This window comes from Anser anser (assembly GCF_964211835.1).
Source record: "Anser anser genome assembly, chromosome: 4".
Lineage (NCBI taxonomy): Eukaryota > Metazoa > Chordata > Aves > Anseriformes > Anatidae > Anser > Anser anser.
Window position 1 is genome coordinate 40380359 of NC_139724.1, and position 12701 is coordinate 40393059.

Below are 12701 nucleotides of genomic sequence, written 5' to 3' on the forward strand. Positions count from 1 at the left end.
AACAAAAGTTGCTACTATATACCATGAGAATTCCTTCAGTTGAAAGGAGTTCAGCTTCTCTTTAGTTTAGTTGTTTATTTAGCCTTACAAAGCAATAAGTATTCAACTGCCCAAACATTGCTTGAAATTTGTATTTCCTGTTGTATTCCCAAAAGCACATTGCATCTATTATATTCCATGAATATGGCCTTCAGAAAACATGGTAGTCATACTATTGGTTATCCCACAACAGGGTAAGTTCCTACCTGGAAATAAAAAGGGATGCTTGAAAGTGTTTATTATTACCTCCAATTAGAAACACTTCTGGGCAAAAACCCTGGTTGCTGTCCAGTTTGGCATTACAGAAAGGCTTACTGTTTCTGTCACCTGGGTTTACATACAAAGAAAGCCTATGTGAACTGATTAAGAGCTCGAAACAACTGCGAGCAATCTCAGTGCACCCTTACAACCTGCTTGAACCTGACACAACCTGATTATGACCAAGGTATGGATTCTTATAGGTAACTTTTCCCTTGTAGACTGAATCAGAGAGTAGAGAACTTCAAAATCCTCAGTGCCCATGGTAAACACTAGAACTGTAAAGTTTTAGGCAAATTTCTAAAGAAAACACTAAGCTATTCTAGCACTTCTACTTCAGTAGAAATTGGGAGCAATTTATGTCTAAGTTACGGAAAAACTGTTGTTTAAAACTTTTCAGAGAAAAACAAATTTCACATGTAAAATTATACCAGTAAATTTATACCAGTTTGAGTTCCTCTCCCTGCCAACACCTTTAAACTAGAAAAAACACAGAACTGCTCTGTAACGCAAATCCTGTATTCAATTCCTTTATTTCTGTTGGTACCATTTCATATAGCATTGTCAGAAGCAAAAGCATCTACCCCTACACACACACACACTATGGAAATCAGTGAGCCAAAGTCTGAAACAAGCAAAAATTATTCATCTGTGCAACACTGATGATATCGCCAGGGCAGGTAGGAGCTCTTATTGCACACTACATGGACAGCTGTTCTGGTGAATGAAAGGAACCCAAAGAACCCCAATTCCCTAACAGGAAGCTGATGAGCAAGCTCTACTCTGTACTGTCCTCACGCAGCCTTCATTCTGAAGTTTGGACATCCATGGCTCTTCTACCTTGGGCAAAATCTTGAGGTCTGTATGATACAAGTCTGAAGCATCTTAACACAAATGATAGGTAAAGATCATTTGCACACATTGGGTACATCATGCATGCTTTATTCCTCTTCTAATGAAAGTAATTCTATTTATCTTCTAATCTTTATCTTCTAATGAAAGTAATTCTAATTAAGTAAACTGGGAGTCTGACTGGTATACCAAACCAGGCAAAGCAAGCACCACAGGTATGATTAGAACAAAGACTTTCTTCCCGTTGATTAAAAAAAATAAGAACTGAATGCTGTACTGATCAGAGGAAAAATACACAAGAGGAATTCCATTCTTCGTATCAGTAGCAAGTGATCTGCAATATTATCCTGTTTAACTACAGCAGTTCAACCTCATTTAATTCTTTCCATCCTACATTTCAAAAATAGAAAAACATGAGAAAGTTCTGGTGAGAAATAAAACAATTCAAGAAATAACACAGTCCAAGCATATGGAGGAACAAAGCCCCCAAGACCCATGAAGAAAGATTAAGAGAATGAGGCATGTTCTTGCTAAAGACAGACTGAGGGTAGACAGCTTTCTACAGATACATAAAGGGGTGATATAAAGAGGGAAAGGATTAATTATTCTCATTAGCTGGAGAAAACAGAAGAAGATGCAGTGGGCTTAGTTGCAGGAAAAATATTTTTAAGTTAAACATTTGGAAAAAACAATACATTTGAGAACTGATAAGCAGTGTAACAAACAGCCATTGAAAAGCTATGTTTTAGGCTTAACTTGACACCAATCTATTGGGACTAGTTTGCAAATTATATCTTCTGGAATGAAGTACAGATTAGCCATGATGTTCCACTAAATGTGCCTTTCAAACAACATGAAAGGAGTTCATTGTTCACCATATCACTGGTTGCTTTAAGAGTATAAATGGAAATTAAAGTGAAGTTAATATTAAGTAAATACTGGGGGGAAAAATGGCAATAAAAGTAAGATAGAATGAATGTGGATATTTTACACTTTCTGCAGTTCAGCTCAAAAGAAAAAGCTCTTCTCCATCTGTAACGTTTCATCAGATGTACAGAGAGGTCTAGCATCCATGAGGTAACTAAATAGAGTTTATCAGCCATAGTGTTAAAATGATCAACTATGCCTCAGCTCTGGAATTATTAAAAAGTTTTATTATTAGGATCAGAAACACTGCCAACATCAGAAGTACCTAATCAAAACCAGGCTCCTTATCTGCACTTAACACAGCAAATTATCAATGGGAAGATTCCCTTGCCAGTAATGTTTACAGCTGCCTGGCTTCCTTGTCAGTGGAGCACTGGTTAAGAAGTTGTTCTATAGCTGGCTTCCCCACCAAATGCCCAAACTACCCTAGGAAGACTGAAGCATATGCCAATATTGACTTGCAGTACCAAGTGGTTGCTCCAGAATTTACTTTCATTTCAGTGGCTTCATGAACAAGTATTAAATATAATTACATTTGAATGCGTTTGAAGCCATTCATCAACTGCCACAAACATCTGTAAGCAGTCATTTGTATGTCTCCAGCATTTGTCTATAGTTATAAAAGCAGGAAGAATCATCACGAACTTCTATAGCCTGTATTGTTCAGCCAGGCAACAAAGATTGTTAAACAAAGGTAACAAAGGCTAAAACCATATAAACACACATTGCATGAGATGCATAAACAGTCTGTGGCCCTCCCACTAATTTTGTTCAGAAAACACAAATGCTTTTGATAATGCTCCTATCTGCTAGAGATGTCTTTGAAGAGCTTAGAACAAAGTGCTCAACTGTTAGTAAAACTTGAAGCCTTAATGCAGACCTTAATCTGTTCCCTGCTGCTGTTTACAATAATACATCAGCTATTCTCCTTCCCTGAGAAATGGGATGATACAGTGTAATGCATTATGGAGACAGCCAGGAGGCAAGTTAAAATAGGGACCCAAAGTTTGCTATATGACCCTTAGCACCGGTGAGAGTTTCCCAAGCTCTTTTCCTCACTCTGGGACATGGAAGACAGGTGAAGATGGCTGCTACAAGAGGCTGTGAGAACAGCACCTTGAAAATCAGTAACAGAACTCAGTGCATGCAAACATAAGGCAGCTAAAAACAATTTACTGGTAAATTGTTTCACTTTCAATGTGTGATCTTAAGACATTTTCTGTCCCCTCCCCCACCCTCCATCTTGTTTTAGAGGAAACAGACTAAACAGGATAGTAAACAAATGAACAAGGAGGATGCAAGGTGGAGCAGCTGCAGCAGTGCAGGGAGGCATCAGTGACCCACAGCACCTTTGCAACTCTTTTAAGCAGTTTTAAGCAACACTTACACTTAGTCTGAGTACCTGTCTTACTGGCATCATGATGAATCAGCATCTCCTGGCAGAGAACAGAGCCTCAGCATACACAAAAGGCTGTTGAATGTATACATAAAGAACGTGATTTTAATTAGGACACTATGTATGAATGCATGAAGTCACGAAGACTGATACTGCAGTTGTATGTATAAAGACAGGAACACAAGTTTAATTAGTTACTCATGAAGACCCCTTTTCCATTCAAGAGGGGTAACAAAATAACATATTTGAAATTATTTGTTTGCAAGCAATGTCACTCCTTACAAGTTGGTTGGATTTTTCAGACATTTGCAAATTGATATGTATGTAAACATTTTAATAAATATTTCAGTGCAGCAGATTCATAATCAGTAATAATGACAAAACAGTCAAAGTAATGCTACTTGGACACGGAATGACAAAATTCAGAGTTACCCCTCTTTCCTCCCATTGCCGCTCTAACCAGTCACTATTTTGGTCATCCCTCCCGTCCACTGACTTTTCTTCCTATGGCTTATTACTGCTATTCTGTCACCCAGCCACCTTATGTAAAGCTCTCTCAGCTCCTGGTTCGGTTAGCCCCACAGCCCTTCTCAAACAAGTTTTCTTTTGTAGCAAGCTTATTAAAAAATCAAAAATCTGGCTGACACTTTATTCATCGAGGTCATTCTTACCACCTCAGCCAAAATGAATGTTTAGTATTTCAGGATTCTCACTAGTTTTAAATTCAGATACCTCGATTATCTACCTCACTTCCATCAATCTCTACACTGTTAAAACTTCCTTCCTCAGCTAAGGAGCCACCATTTCAAAAATTTTCATCAAGAAAAAGTTTTGAGAGGACTGACTATATTTGCCTTCTGTGAGCCACCACTGATACTTCCCTTGATAAATGTTGTTTATAGATATGAAAGTATCTTTGAGTTGACTAATTAAGTTAGCAGTAAAACAAACTTACCGTAATTGCTCATCAATAATAGGGCTTGAAATATCTAGCGTGAGCACAAAAAGACGAAGCAAAGGAATACAGTAAATTGAAAACAACGGTATTTATATCCTTATAATAAATCACACGAGTTTAGATGACTTCATTTGCAATTACTGTGATAATGGAAGTATAATAAATGATAAAGTGATGGTGGACAACACAGTAAATACCTTAGCATTTTTGTATACCTCACTCAAGAAACAAAACAAATGTACTCTGAATGTAAAGTAGAACTAAGTTTAACACATACTCAAGAGCAGTGTGTTTTCTAAATGTTTGTATTAGAGACATACATACAGCATCTAGAGGGGGATTGTTAGTTTTCCTCACACACACTGGCGATACTAAAAGGATTCACATTCAGGAACAGAAAATTTACAATCAGAATGTGAACAGCAGCATGGAGATCTATATTCTCTATATTCCATTTAAATGGAGACAACCACTAGTAAACACACCTGGCCATAAGATTTTCTGTGACGATGTTGCATATGCGGAGTTTGATACTACTAGAATGGACAACTCAAATCACCAGAAGTCCATGTTTCCTTACAACTCCATACCTGGCTTTCTGAGGGGTGCCACCACACCGCTGAGTAAACCCTCACCTTCACCTCCTGATCATAGGTTCCTAGCTCCATACCAAACCATTCTGCCCCACCATACAACAGACCCCAGAACTTGAGCCTGTGTGTCAACAGACTTCATAATCTGAATTTTTATCAACTTAATGAGCAGTGACATCTCCATTAATGTTAAATTAGACTTCTTTATAGTCAATGTAACAAGTATGTAATTAATATGCAAATAATAGTTGGCATTAGATACCAAATACAGAAAGTGCCGGAATACTCTGTTGCATTTGTTTTTGTTTTTTTTTTTTTTTTTTTTTTGTGGTTCTAAAAAGAGTTAGAGGTAATTTCAGTAATTTATAAGTTTCACAAGCCACAGTGTAATCTTAGGCAATTGCTCCAGATACAAATACATGGTTTCTTTCATCCTTTTGTAGTTACAACACTCAAATTGTATCAACATCCTGCATTCTGACAGACTTCACTGTTTCAACATGTTTAGTAGGGCAATCCAAACAAACAATCCCACATTATCCTTAATTATATTTACAGGAGTATGACACAGATAGGGAAGACAACAGGGTCCATATTCTTCCCTCATGCTGTCAGGTGACAGCAAAAAAAGATCCATGTTTCCTGAAAGTGTTCAGAACCAAACTCATGTTCATTGTTTCTTTTACATGGTCACTTCCCATTTCCCAATGGGAAGGTAACCCCACCATGACTGATCAGCATCCTTATCAACACCCATCAAGATTCACTTACAATAGAAGAAAAATTTTAGTGGACTAAAGGAGTGTAAAAGGTAGCCCAATGCCAGTACTTTGGCCATGTCCTGAAGACCTGCTGTTTGAGATTTTTTTCCTCCAAGCACTCAGAGCTAAGAAAACTGTTGATTTCTTGATTGATAATCTATGACTTGAATAGCAGCACTGCTGAGGAATAACATAACACCATTAATAAACTGGGATGCTAAATTAATTACTGCATGTGAAAACAAATTATATCGAAGCTGGCAAAAAACTGTAAGTAAATTAAAAATTGGCTCAAGAATAGACAAAGGGTAATCTAGGGCACAGGCCAAGCATTCTCCAAAAGACAGTGTGACAAAAAATCTTTCAATAGAAGAATAAACAACCCTCTCAGAGGGGGGAAGGTGCTGCTGAGACAAAAAATAGTGGCATATCCTTATGTAATTAGAGCGTATCATAATACACATATGGACTAAGTTAAAGCTGCACATAAAGCCTCTGTCTTAACACCTCAAACATCGAAGTGTTGACTTTGCAACCTTAGGAATGTTTTTAACAATGTGTGTTATTTATGTTATCTGTGGAAGAAGTATATATGATCTCATGCTCAAATATAACTATGATGCTTGCAGGCATTTACAAGTGGTGAAGTTTTGTGCAGTATTTTATGTAGCGATTTCAGAGCGTTAAGGAATTTGTATATACTTTCACATGTATTTCTATGTATGCATGCACAAACATATGCTGGTAGATGTGTCTAAACTGACATTTAATAAGATAACTAATTGTATCACAAGTCAAGTTGCAAAGTTAAAGATAAAAGTAATAATCTTCAGAGTTTCTTGAATTATTCAGAATACTTTTAGTGATATAATTCAATCTGAAATATCTAGTTCTCACATACCTAAGTTGCAGTTCTATCTTATAGAAACCTGTTCGTTTTCTTCTTAAAAATGTTTGCTACTCACAATGAAACAAGATTTGACTTTATATCAATCACCTAATTGGCATTTATCTATTCAATTCCCAAACTATTTTTCAAGTGCCAATAACAATGAGCAGGACTGGTGACTTCAGAGTAGTAGGCAAGGTAGTTGAAGGTCAATGATTTACATTATAGCATGGCTCCACTGCTTAAACAATTATTAAAAATGTTTTGTATATATTTTTATATTACATATAGTTGTATGTATTTATATATATTTTATGTATACACATACTATATTGCTACATACTATAATAATGGAAGTCATCCACCAGAATCTTAAGCAAGTCCTGAACATTTTAAAAGAAACTTTCAGAGACACATTTTTTCCAGAGGTAGACTCCAATGAAAAACAGTGTAATTTAAAAGAGGGCCATTTATGTATTTAACACTGCACCAGAAATGACCAAGGATGGAGTTTCATTTCAAGAGCTCAGAAGCTATCGCAACCCATATTGATCTGAACAGAGCAGCATTCCAGGACACCTCTTCCACATCTCATAGCTTGCTTGTAGCAGTATCTCCGGGGATGCCAAGAGATTTATCCATGAGGTCTTTACCAAGCCAGTTTTATCCTGACATATCCTTTGTGCCCACTTTCTCAAAAATAGTTTTGCTTTGACAGACTGGGAATTATTAAAAATCACAGTCATACTGCAAGGAGTTCTAGACCTCTACCAAGAGGTAATATACATGGGCTGTCCCAGATAATACGATTCTAGCCATTAACCCAACCCTGAACACTTGGCATATTACATTACATACCCTATACTTCAGAAAAAAAGCCACAAAAACTTTCAAGGTAAGCATGTAATACATCTTCAAATGAAAGCTAGGTTATCTAAGTTACTAAACCTAGAAAGTAATACTCTAGACCAACAAGTTTGATGTGTAGATATATGCTATGAAACGCACTCACCTTTTTTTTTTTTAATTGAGCAATATCACCCTTAAAGCACTTCCCATATTATCTAAACCACGACCAAATGCACATTTTATACACTGTCAAGTAGCATCTACTGCTTAGGAACTTTGCTAACCATTATAGAGAAGCAGAAGAGCAGACCATACTGAATTAGTGCACAAAAGCCTGTTAACAGATGATGCTACAGTATAATTTGGGTACCATGAAGAGTATTGCTGCAGGTAAAAGACTACAGTATATGTTGAATTAGAAGATGCTGCTGTTTAATAATGGCTTATGAGTGGGAAGATGAGCAAATCATAGCAGACCATTTTTTTCTTGTTGGCTGCTAAGAAGGCTAACTCAGCAATTGGGATGCTTGCTGCAGTGATATTGTGGGTTGCAGGAAAAGTAAAGGAGTCTGGCATTATCCCTGCTCTTTGAAGGACTCAGGCATACCACGCTCTACTGGCCACATCATTTTAAAATTGATTAGACAGTATTATGGCCAATTGTAAGATGGAAATCTTTTGCATGTTAAAGTGGAAATAAAAAAGCAACCTGAACTCTCATTTTGCAGATACTATTAATCAAAGCCATAAATATTTCATAACGGTTTGTTGTGGAAGACCTTATAGTAAGGTCTGGTTTAAATTACAACTACACTAGCTGGGAAGTTATGTGGACAGATCAAGTCCTCAAGGTGTTCTATTTTCCTATTTGTGGAATTGAAAGTAATCTGCTACTACAGTATTATTTTGGATTTATAGTAGAACAGTAGAAATACACTTGAGGATACCACTGATAAATTTATATTTAAATAACTTCTGGACTATAAAACATAATTCCTCCCTTAATAAAATACTTAAGAAAATCCATTTGTCTAGCTCATCAAATGTGATGTCCTTGCTCTGTATCTTATAGAACAGATTTTCATTAAGAGTCATTTCCCATAGGTGAGGTGCAATTTCAGGTACATAAACATCAAAGCTCCACGTCACTTTGTTATACATTTTTATTACTAATTATCCTAAGCTGCAATAATATTCTTCACCAAAAGAAAATATTTCCTAACATTATTAATCTTTTATATAATATACTTAAGACCTTTTTTCTAACACAGGGAGAAAGTGTTTTGCTTAACAGTCTTGCTTAAGATTCAACCAGATGACTCATTAGGAACATGATTCACAGATCCTAAAAATTAATGTCAAGACTTACACCAACTTGACAGGAACTTGGATAGTATTTAAGGCAAGGCCCATACCTAACTTCAGACTCTAGAATGCAGATATAGACATCTTAGTTTGTCACCCTCTGTTCTTGCTATGGTCAAAAAAGGCAGGGAAAAAAAAAAGACTGTCATGGTTCATGTAATCACAGAACAGTCATCTCAAATATGGAAGATGACTTATGCCACAGTATGGGCCTGATTTTTTTCCCACTGGTTCTACAGGGAGTTTCAAGCAACTGTGTTCATCCTGAAGTCTCAGCAAGTGTAAAAATTCTCTTCTGTGAGCTCAAGTACAACAAATTAGTTGATTAAAAAATAGATGCAAGTAATTTAGAGCTCAGTTCTTTCACTCAGTTGAAAGAGGTAAAGTGTCTCCCTTAAGTTCAGTATAAACGCTCTTTGTCTAAACTCTACTGTAAGTGACAAAGAATATAAATGAAAAGTTCACATTTGAAATTAAAAAACATACCACTGACAGCAGCAATTTAACCTGTGGGCAGAATCTTATTTTCAAATAAAAATAAATATTGAAGCACTGTTTTCTGAAAATGTAAAAAAATCTATTTTCCAGAAAAGCTCATGCCTTGATATCTGTTCAGTCAAGTATGTTAACTGTGTTATTGTATAATCTCTGCAGCAAAAAAAAAGTTGTCATTCTAATATATAACAGTGCCGTATTGTTTATACAGAAATATTACAGATTAAATCAGAGAACTAGTCTCCCCCTCAAAAATAGTTACAGAACAAATACCTGCACAAAAATAAACTTGAATTACTTTTAAATATGTACAGTATTCCAATACATTGCATAGTCACATCATTTAAGGCTGTACTTTGTTTAGATTGATGCTGTTAACTCCATTGATTACTTCATTGGCTTTACCAAATAGAAATTAGTGTTTGCAGTTTGTGAACTCGGATAACCTGATCTTTCACTTATGAATGACTGACATAAGCATCTTTACTTTTTTTAAAGTAGATGAGTGGGTATATTTAAATGCTTTTTTTTTTTTTGCATTTTGTATTTTTTTTTCTGGTTACTTTTTATTTACTTTCTTAAGAATTGCTTCAGGTTCACAAACTAGTATGAAGTTAAGTGGCAGCTTCTGCTCAATTCAGCAGTGGTGTTACACCACAAACAAATCCATCAGACTATCTGACAGCATTCATAACAAGCATAGCCTGTGCTGAGTGGTCCTAGAGTGAATCTGAGGATTGTGTCAGGCCTGGATTAACCTACACTGACAACTGCATGTAGAAAGCTAGTGAACTGTCTGTCTACACCTGGCTCAACCACAGCCAGATTCCTATTGCACAGGCACTAAAATTAGTTTTTGCAATTAAAAACTTATTAACATTGAGATACTGTTTGTTATAGAATGCAATTTCAGAGAGAATACTTTGCCATTGAAATGGTTCAGGAAACACAGTATTCTTATCCACATTACAAAGAAGCAATTAGATGCTTTACCCACCCCAAATTTTCTACTTATAGGTCATTCTTCATTTACACCAACTTCAATAAATTATTGTAAGGAAATACTATTACTCTGAATAACAATAAATGAAAGTATTATGCTTCAGGGAAGACTTTTCTGTTCTTGATAAATATGCAGCATTACCAACTACAAAGTCATTACATGTTTTATTGTTTTTGAAAGCTATGGATCGAATGCAGTCACAGTGTGACAGAAGAATCTGCTGGAAACCTTTCAGAAAGAGTGAATGTAGTGTCAGATGCCTTTATCCATCATATAACTGATGAGGTTGGTATTGTAGCCACTGACCCAGTTGCTAAATTAGTCCTTAGAGTAAAATGCATTTACAATCAGTTAAATCCAAATTCTAAAAGGGAAATTGTCATTTGATAAGAAAGATATTTCGTCTCTAATTTCCTGAGGCTACTCTTTTAATTATGCTTCTTTTTACATACATGTTCATGTGAATATTTGCATCCCAGTATGGTACTTTTCATTACCACACAAACCTTAGCAGTCCACAAAATGTGTTACCTAAAGAATAAGGCCGAACTGCTTCTCGTTCTCTGATATGAGAACAGAATAATGACAGCTGAGGGCTTGATCCTTAGAAAGAACTGAACAACCAAAAGCCTCTCCTTTCTTGATATGTCTTTTTGCCCCTTTCAAAAGGGCCTGAGCCCAAGATGCCAGTTGTTTCATGACTGCTCAAAGCTAACTCAAGTCTCTCTCTCCAGAGCTGTGTGGGCAGTGCTTCCCAAAGCACAGCTGCAGCTTGGAGCCCAGCAAACCCAGAGCCAGGACATGGCTGGCACACACTGCAGCTCCCACCAGCCTGTTTGCCCAGATCTCCTTTCCTTGTGCCTAGGTTTCTGCATGGATCTGGAAAGCTCCTGGGACACATCTTGACGTCGAGCTGATGAGCACTGCCAAGTCGGACAGTTTAATCAGAGCACTCAAGTCCTGACCCAGAAACATATGGCACAAAACTGCACTCCAGTTCTGCACAAAGTACAGAGGATGAGGCTGGAGCAGGGGGATTATCTTCCCCTCAGCCCAGCTACAAGATTGCAAAAAAGCAGGCCAGAGTTCTGGGCTCTGATTTCAGGAGCATTTCTGATTTTTAATCCAGTAGCTATTTAATAAGACACATAACCAGTTCTGAAAGCCTGCTCCTCAAAGCAAAGACTTCAGTTTCTAACCAAGAAACCCCTTTGCTAGGATAGAAACTCTTTTCCTGGTGCTTCTCTTGGTCCCACAAATAATGCACTGCTGGCTGGACACTGGCAGTTTCTATAAAATGAGCTCTCATTGCTCAACAGTCAGCAAGCCCCCTTGCCTATAGGAACAAGAACAAGCCCAGACCCCACAACAGAAATGCAAAACTTTTGCAAATGGACCTTGTCCCAGCAAAGTCTAAAGAATTTCTCATTACAACATTGGCATATTCTTGTCAGGGATCACCGCTATTTCCATGCCTGAATATGCATCCCTTCTACACATGAGCCTAGCCAGCTTATATTTAAAAACCTCCTCATACAGGAAGAGTGCAGGATGAGGCCATCAACCTGACGATGAATGTACAGATGCAGCAGATGTATCTGACAGACTGTTTTTAGAAGGAAAGTCAGCACCATGCTGAAATCACAGTTCAAGTGTTACTAGCTGAATTCACTACAGGGTATACAACAGTTAACTCACTGCTCCCGTGCTTCCTTTGTAAAGTAAGTCCACACCTAATTTGTACTGTGAGGCTCAAGAGCAGTTTATCTCCCACCCACATACTTTTTTTGATAGCATTTGGTCACACCCTTCACAAAGGTTGTTCGCATTTGATTTATGTAGGTCCAAACTGCTGGCTTTGTTCATATCATCTGCTTGGGGGAGCATATGAAGTGCTGCATTTAAAATTGAAACACAAGCATACATTTTCAGTAGCCGATAAGAACAAAAGCAGACTGGAATTGTTTTCTTCTGCAATATGCTGTAGATACCAAGTGGAATACCCTACTGCACTGAAGTGACTAAAATATTAAATAATCACTGGCTTCTGGCCGGGCCTTGCAGTTATTTCAAGTCAGGAGGAAGAAGTTACCCGATTATGCTGAAAAGATAACTAGCTCCATTTATTCCACTTTTAGGGAGTCACATATACTCTGAAGAAAACATCAGGGTGATAAGGAAGAAAGTAATTACAATGCAATTTGATATGCTAAATAATATGGTATGACTAATATTACATAAATACATATTACAGGACATATGATATTACACTGTAATCTACTCAGCAGATGGAAAACAATTCAGTAGAAAAAAATC

General features: G+C 36.9%; 1 protein-coding gene across 2 annotated transcripts in view; it reads right to left on the reverse strand.

Moving 5' to 3' along the window:
• The window catches only part of PCDH10 (protocadherin 10), a 321360-nt gene that overhangs the window by 11978 nt on the left and 296681 nt on the right, over positions 1–12701 (reverse strand). The window contains exon 9 of one of the 2 annotated variants that reach the window (XR_014583038.1): positions 3562–4461. The exons of the other annotated variant lie outside the window; for it this stretch is intronic. The gene's annotated coding sequence lies outside the window, so the exon portion shown is untranslated. Of the gene's footprint in view, positions 1–3561; positions 4462–12701 lie in introns of those variants that run through there. 2 annotated transcript variants of the gene reach the window in all.